At 44.5% G+C, this 8,627-nt stretch overlaps 1 pseudogene; it reads left to right on the top strand.

The window, feature by feature from the left end:
- Nucleotides 1-6,223: 6,223 nt before the first annotated feature.
- LOC140270362 (general transcription factor II-I repeat domain-containing protein 2-like) lies at nt 6,224-8,402 on the top strand (annotated as a pseudogene).
- Nucleotides 8,403-8,627: the final 225 nt, after the last annotated feature.

The following is an 8,627-nucleotide window of genomic DNA, read 5'->3' as shown; positions in this document are numbered from 1 at the left end:
TTGGAGAGACTATGTCTCTCGGCTGGCCTGGGAACGCCTCGGGGTCCCCCTGGAAGAGCTGGAGGAAGTGGCCGGGGACAGAGACGTCTGGGTTTCTCTGCTCAAGCTGCTGCCCCCGCGACCCGACCCCCGGATAAGCGGCAGATGATGGATGGATGGATGGATATATCCTCCACCAACCAGACTTACAACCCCCGACTAGGGTAGCAGAATTTCTAAGCAGCTGTACCCCAAAACTACTATCAAAAATATATAAATTATTGTCTAAGATAGATGACACAATGTCTCTTCCATCCTCAAAATGGGAGGCAGATTTATCCATCAGTTCTGGTCATAGCTTCTAACCACAAATATGTTTGAACACCTTCATAAAGACTCGAAATCCTAATTTACAGCTCATACAATACAAAATCCTTCATAGAACACACTATACAGGACAAAGGATGTTCAGGATGGGTCTAACACACTCAAACATCTGCTCACATTGCACAGATAACACACCTGATGATTATGCACACGCTTTGTGGTTTTCTGCGCCTGTCCAGAGGTTCTGGCTTGAAGTCTGTGAGGACCTATCAACATGGCTTAAGTGTAGCATCCCTGCATGCCCCACACTGTGCATACTGGGTGACTTAGACAACATCAACATGGAAATTAACTCAGCACATATGGTTGTCACAGTGTTATGTATCGCAAAGAAAACTATTCTCATGAACTGGAAAGCGAAGAACAATCTGTGTATTAACCAGTTTAGAAATTTTCTTTTAGATTATATTAGCATGGAAACAATGTCTGCCTCCTCAAAACATCAATTGGCTGAATTTCATTCTCTCTGGTCCCCTCTGATTAGTTTTATCACATAGTGGTGGTGGTGGGTTGCTGGGTGATGGTGGGTCTCAGGCCCGGGCTGCTGCGACTGGTGTGACCGGGTGGTTTGTTTGTTTGTTTTTTGTAGAGGTCCTCCGGGGTGGGGTTGGGTTGAGTGGGGTGGGGTGGGATGGGTACCTTCTGGGGGTACAGTAGCTCCCGGAATATGGTCGCTGCAGGCCCCGAGCCTGGTGGACATCAGGCCCTCCTGCCCATTGTTGGCTCCCAGGTAGCGGGGATGCCTATTGCAGCCAGTCCCTGGCTGCCCTCTCTGGGGGAGAGTAGCTCCCCCGGTATATATCCCCATACCCCTCTCCCTTCTGGCTCCTGTACACAGCACACACTCACACATGAAGGGTTTTGGGGGCGTGTGTGTTCGGTGGGGTGTAGTGGATGGGGCCACGTAGGTGGTCCCCTTTGGTTGCACTCTGCAGTTCCCTGCCCCTGTTTTAATTACACCTTAGACATTACTACTTATCAAATACACTCACACATACACATTAGGTCTTGGGGGGTGGTTACACTGAGTGGCATCTGGTGGGCGGGGCTCTTTGGGTAGGCTGCCCAGAGTGCCGCGCTCCCAGTTCTACAAGTTTGGCTGCCCCTCAATTTTAATTGCTCACTATTAGAAAATATTGAAGAGCCAGAAGGGTGAGGGGAGGGGTCTTCTTCGCACACCCCTGCTTCCTGGTGTCTGCTCGGGGCAGGAGGGGCCAGGAGGATTAATTAATTGTTCTGCTGGTTCGGGGTCTGTGGTGGCTGGGGGGTTGCTGGCCTCCTGGTGTGCCCGCTGCACTACACCCCAGCAGAGTCGAGGGAGGTAGGATGTGTGGATGTGTGGATGTATGGGACGTGAAAGTGTGTGTGGTAATGATTGGGCCTGGATCTGGGACTTGCTGTCGCCTGGCCTGCCTGTGTTTCTCCCGATGGGGCATCAGCGTTGCCTGTCCCCACTGCTCGCGACTTCACCCACCTGTGGGCACGTCTTGACTCCCAGGGCACTTGGCCAGGGGCGCTGGGGCAGGCGCTGACCCACTTTGTGGCTGTCTGGGGCGCTTGGCCCTCCTTGGTATTGGGTGGGGCCTCTGCCGGGGGGTTTGGGGGCGCTCGGGCTCCTGGGGCCCAGGTCCAGTGCACGGCCCATGTCTGGGCGGCTGGGGCCTGGCGGGGTCGGTGGGCTGTTGCCCCTGGTTCCCGGAGTGCCTCTGCCCTATGCTTATGGGGGCTCTTTCCGGGGGCTTCCTCTGCAGTCTTCTGGGTGGATGCGTGGTTGCCCCTGCGGTGGGCTGCCTGGGTTCTGTGCTCTGTGGGGGCTGCTGGTGGCCTGGGTCTTGTGGCCCTCTCTGCCTGCTTCTGATTGCTTGGGGGGGGGCTGTGGATTGTGGCCCTGTACGCTTATACACTCATAACTAAGCACGGTTATCATGTAGGTCCTGTGCCATGGGTGTTGCATGTTCTCACACACACACACACACACATTCATTAGTCCAGTAGCATGGTCACTAAGCAGTTGATGTATTATCATGTCGTCTCAGGTCATCTATATCCACAGCTGTGTTGTATGCGATTGCCGCTTCTTGTGCTTGTTTTTGTTTGTTTGTGTGTTTGTTTTTTCTCTGCTTGTCTGCTTTCAGGTGCTCCTGGTGGCGCTAAGGCTGGATTCCCCTCAGAGGCCATGGATTGTTGTCTGTTTTGTTTTTTACAGGTGTAGCAGCTGGTTGTCTGGTTTTTGTTTCTATTTTTGTTCTGTTTCCTCTTCTTTCCTCTTCTTCTTTCCTTGTCCCCCGGTCCGGTTCAGTTCAGTTCATGTCATATATTGTAAACAGAAATAAATAAATGGGCATCAAGGGGAGCTTTACATTTATAAAACTTCCCTTGGCAAAACAAATCTGTTTGGCATCAAAGGTATTCAGACTACAATTCTTCTGACATAATGCTGAACAGGACAAGGGGAAAAAAAGTAAAGAAGACAGTTCTGCTGAAAGCCAGGGATAGACCTGTTCTAAGTTCTATACTTTTTAAAAGGGGCGTGTTTATCAACTATGGAATTAGAAGATTTACAAAAATGGTCAAGTGCTAGATCTTCATCTGGGATTTTAACAGTGTCATATAACTATTCAACAGATCAGTTAAAAAAAAGCCTGCTCATGGAGATGTTTCAGGATCTGGATACCAAGCGTGGACCTAATGTTTTCATTTTTGCAATTCTGATACAGGCTATTGAGCAGTGATAACTAACACCAAGTTCAGATACTGCGGATTTTCTACCTTTGATTTGTTAAGATTGAGCCAATCAGGGACAACCTTGAAGGATCTCTTTGGTTTTGTAGGATCAGTAATTACCTGAGAAAGGTTGATATTGGTACACACCTTTTTTAAATGATCAGAGGCAGAGTTCAACTTGTTTAAATTAAAATTGCCACACAGAGATTGGGTTTAGGCCACATAAACACAGAATGACATCAACAAATATAAGAAATATTAAACATTTACACATAGATTTTTGAATATATGTAGAGGAATGATACTTTGAAATGTGCTCATTGCGGAGTTATGATCAGTTGAGTAATGAAGGTTGAACTATTCTGGGAAAGAGGTTCTATTCCCAGCATCATGATGGACACTTCTGATATAGAAGGTTTCGCTAACGCATTGGAATTGTTTTACTATTTTCATATGCATGTGCAATGAAGAATTGCTTGCTGCTGATAAATGCAAAGAAGAACAGCTTACACATAGATGCTCACATATAGGCTGCTGATTGCAATGAAGACCTGCTTATCAAGTAAAGTTCAATGTCAATGTGTAATATTCAATTAGGATTTGCAAAACAGTGAAGTTAAACAATGAATGGGTCCATAGTCGGTATGAGAAGACTACAGGAATATTTACCTGGGTGTACGTTCAAACAGAGATGAGAAAATTGCGATAAATAATTGTTTGTTTGTTTGTTAGTATGTATATGAATGTTATGTGTATAAACTGTGTTGAGTTATAGTTACTCAGTAGTGTCTCAGTGAAACAACCGACGGGGGAAGCCTTGCGGTGACAACAAAAGCAGTGTTTTACTGATCAGTCAAGTTGCTCCAGTGTACTCCATACAAACTGGTTGGCTACTGAAGGGATAGAAAATGGGGAATACTTGTTTTAAAGCAAACAAGGAATTAGATGGGAAAAATACATGTTTTAACGGGACCCAGACAATATTAAATACTCAGACAGATGGGAGAAGAAGTGTAGTTTTGTAGGAAATCACAAAATTATTACATAGAATTAGTGAAATCAATTGAAGAATGCCTTTCTGAAGAGCTGTTTACCACAGATGAGCAGCTTTGCGACCAAGCACATTGTAGATCGCTTTACTGCCAAAATGATCTAATTTAATGGATTGGTTTAGACATGCATAACAGCATTTTAAGAACAAAGAGAGAAACAAAAAGGGACAACGCTTCATGGTGGAAGGTGATGTATAAATAACTGTGTATATGATGAAGGGGGTGGCAACACCCATTCCGAAATCCCGCCATTCCGACATCCCGCTATTCCGACATCCCACCATTCCGACATACCACCATTCCGACAAACCACCATTCCGACATGCAAACGTCCCACCATTCCGACATCCCACCATTGCGACATCCCGCTATTCTGACGTTCAAATGTCCCACCATTCCGACAAGGCTTTCCGTATAAGGAAATGTGTGTTACTCAACAGGTGAGTCCCTTCTTTCTGTTCATGCAATTTATATGTTTAACATGTTTATAGACAAGCGTTATTAAAAACACAAAGTCTCGGCAACTGGAGGAGGAGAAGCAGTCCGCGGTGGTTTTCAATCACACACTCCAATGCCACTTGTTTCAACTTCCGAAAATTTAATCCAGGAAAAAAAGGCTTACAAACATGGATCAAAACGGCTCCATAACACGCACAAGAATCCAAAAGAAACGAAAGTTAACTAAAAGAAAGCAAATAAACAGTATGAAGTGGTCAAAATTGGTTTTACGCATGCCTATGTGCGTCTGGCACATGCGTCTTCGTGCTCTCCCACGTTGGTTTGTGGATGAAAGCTATATGTTCAGCTGTAATGTCATGTAAAAACAATCTCTACATGACATTTAGTCCCAGGTGTGACCAGTTAGGTCCTTAAGATATCAAAAGGCTGTATAAAGCTACAACCGTTGCGGCTGTGTGTTTGTGCCAAATACGCAAAACCCATCCGCGCTTCCCAAAATTGGAGTGAGTACTCATAAATCACGTGAATAACATGAATAAACGTTTTTACTGCATTTTGTTGTGTTTTATACGTTCTATGCTGTCATTTCTATCTTCTCCTATTGGCAAGGCAAGGCAGAGTGCTCGCAACTGTGTCCTGTGCAGTAGCCGTGATATCTGTAATTGCAATTATTACTTTTGCATATGATGACAGCGTGCAAAAGACGCATGGGCTCTGTGGAGAGCTCCGCTCCAGCTGGCTGCTGTGACAGCTCACTGACACTGTATTTCTGCTTAATCAGTTTCAGTCTCGCCAGAGTTACATTAATATCTGTATTTTTATATTTGAAATTCAGGGGATTTTGATAATAGATTATTAAAGTTTGTTTGCGAGGCTGTGGCCTCTGCATGTGCAAAGCTTGTGCGCCAAACTTTAGGGCGTATTTGCGCCGGCATATCATTAGTGCAAAATGTTTTGGGTAAAAAATAGGCTATTAAAAGGAACTGTCGGAATGGCGGTATGTTAAAAAAAAACAAAAAACATACCGCCATTCCGACCATAGGAGGAAAAAAGTGTCGGAATGGTAGGACGTTTGATAAAAAATTAAGTGTCGCCATTCCGACAATTGGAGACCCATGTCGGAATGGCGAGATGTCGGAATGGCAGCATGTAACCATGATGAAGGAGAGACCATTTGAGCAGCACAGCCATTTCGCAGCACAGGGACAGCAATCCAAGTTACAGGATCTCCCACGTGGTATCACCTGTCACATTGTGTCAAGGCATCAAAAGAAGAAAAAATCACCAAACTCAAGGACAAAAAGACAAAGACTCCGGTGAACGAAGACAGAGGACTGACAAACCAGAAATACAAAAGGATTCTCGATATCAAGATCCAGAAGAAGAGGCTAACAATGCCACGAACACTTACGATGCTGGGAATGATGCCAGCAATGAACAGAGAAGAAGATTCAGTGTCATCAATCTGCATTACGTGCCTCTAATGAGGGGGTGAATATAGAATCCTCAACGATTACAACGTCTCTGGGAACTGTGACAACAACAAGGTTTAAACCATTTTGATATATATTGTAACCTATTGTCTAAGGCATATGTGTCAAACTCACGGCCCGCGGGCCACATCCGGCCCGCCTTGTAATCATATCTGGCCCGCAAGATCATTTTACATTATCGTTATTCATGGCCCATCGATATGAAGCGCTGATAACACAATACTGCACAGAACTACAGATCCCATAATGCAACGCTTCAGCTGCCTTGCCGCGTACTTCTCGCGTCAATTAAGTCTAGCTATTACAAGATATCACGAAGATAGCCGTTAGCCGAAGATACCCCTCACGATGCCGAAGAGAAAAGTTGATTCTGAAAACAGAGCCTTTAATAACCGATGGGAAGCTGAGTATATGTTTAGTGACATTGCCGGTAAACCCGTGTGTCTCATTTGTGGAGCTAATGTGGCTGTAATTAAAGAATTCAATATAAGACGGCACTTTGAGACAAAACACAAGGATAACCTGAAAGACCTGGATTCAGAGCAGAAGAAACAGAAAACAGAAGAGTTAAAGAAGAATCTGGCATTCCAGACGTTTTTTACCCGTGCAAAATCACAAAGTGAAGCTGCTGTGAAAGCAAGTTTTATCGTGGCAGAGGAGATAGCCAAATCAGCGCGCCCATTTACGGAGGGAGAATTTTTGAAGAGCTGCATGATCAAGGTGTTCGACGTGTTATGTCCAGACAAAAAGCAGATGCTGGCAAATATAAGTCTGAGTAGAAATACGGTTACTGATCGAATTTGTGAGATGACCACTGATCTAAGAGCACAGTTGAGTGAAAGAAGCAAAGACTTTATTGCCTACTCTCTTGCTGTGGATGAACGTACTGATATGACTGATACTGCACAACTGGCTATCTTCATCCGTGGAGTGGACTCCAATTTGCGCGTAACGGAGGAAGTAATGGACATTAAATCGATGCACGGGACAACGACTGGAAAAGACATTTTTGAAAACGTATGTCAAAGTGTAACCGACATGAAACTGCCCTGGGACAAACTTATTGGACTTACAACTGATGGAGCGCCGGCTATGTGCAGTGCAAAAAGTGGACTAGTGGGAAGGATGCGAGTGAAGATGCAGGAGTAGAACTGTACTGGTGAGTTAACAGCATATCACTGCATCATACACCAGGAAGCACTATGTGGCAAAGTCCTGAAGATGGACCATGTGATGAGCACTGTAACGCAAACCGTAAACTTTATCCGAGCTAAAGGGTTAAATCACCGGCAGTTTCGGTCCTTTATGCGGGAGATAGATTCAGAGTTTGCCGACATTCCTTATCATACAGAGGTGCGTTGGCTAAGTCGGGGGAAAGTTCTCAACAGGGTTTTTGAGCTCAGCAACAAAATCTGTCAGTTCATGGACAGTAAAGGAAGACCGTTTTGAGGGATGAAAAATGGAAGTGTGAGTTGGCGTTTGTGGCTGACATAACAGCTCATCTTAACGCCTTAAATCTGCAGCTCCAGGGACGTGACCGCATGATTACTGACATGTATGACGCAGTGAAGGCATTTCAAGTGAAGCTGCTTTTATGGGAGACACAAATGCAACAGTGAAACTGGCCTCACTTTCCCTGTTGCCAAGTAATGTTGAACCAAGTCAGCACAAATGTGTTCCCCAAAACGGACTTTGCCGACAAACTGAGCACACTACGCGCTGAGTTCGCACGGCCTTTTAGTGACTTTGAAGCACAAAAAAAGAGTTTTGAGTTGCTTCGCAACCCATTTGCCGTCGATGTTGAAACTGCACCTGCAGAGATTCAGATGGAACTGATTGAGCTGCAGTGTAATGGGACACTGAAGGCAAAGTACGACACTGCAGGACCCGCACAGTTCATTCACTCCATCCCTACATCAATGCCTCAGCTCCGTCTTCATGCGGCTCGAACCTTGTGCATGTTTGGGAGCACATATCTGTGTGAGAAGCTCTTCTCAGTGATGAAGATTAACAAAACAGCACACAGAAGTCGTCTCACTGGTGAGCACCTGCTGTCCATCCTGAGAATCTCTACAACACAGGAATTTACACCAAACTTAAACGAACTTGTTGCCAAAAAAAGATGCCAGGTATCCGGCTGCGATCAGAGCATATAATCAGATCAGTCATAAGAGCAAAGAAAACTGAATGATTTAAATTGTTATTGCTGAAAAGCACACATTTTATGTATATTTCCAGGTTTTGTAGCATGTTCATATTTCTAACTTGTATAATTTCGACAGGATATATTTTTAAGGAGAGCAAAATCTTTTGGGATATTTAAGTTTATTTTTTTTTATATACATTGACATAGGAGCAAAGGAATTTGAATGTTATATTTAACAAGATATTTTTATGCAGAGCAAAAAATTAAGTAATTTAAGGTTTAAGTTTATTTCAGAATAATATTCCTGTCTGTTTTTATTCATATTTATGTTCTAAAAACATTTAGTTTTGGTGTGTTAAATAAATGTTTATCCTGTTCGGCCCGCGA

Source organism: Leuresthes tenuis, unplaced genomic scaffold, assembly GCF_036924035.1.
Source record: "Leuresthes tenuis unplaced genomic scaffold, fLeuTen1.0.hap1 SCAF_15, whole genome shotgun sequence".
NCBI classification, from domain to species: Eukaryota; Metazoa; Chordata; class Actinopteri; order Atheriniformes; family Atherinopsidae; genus Leuresthes; species Leuresthes tenuis.
Note: the sequence above shows the minus strand (reverse complement) of the source record. Positions and strands in the feature narration are given on the sequence as shown.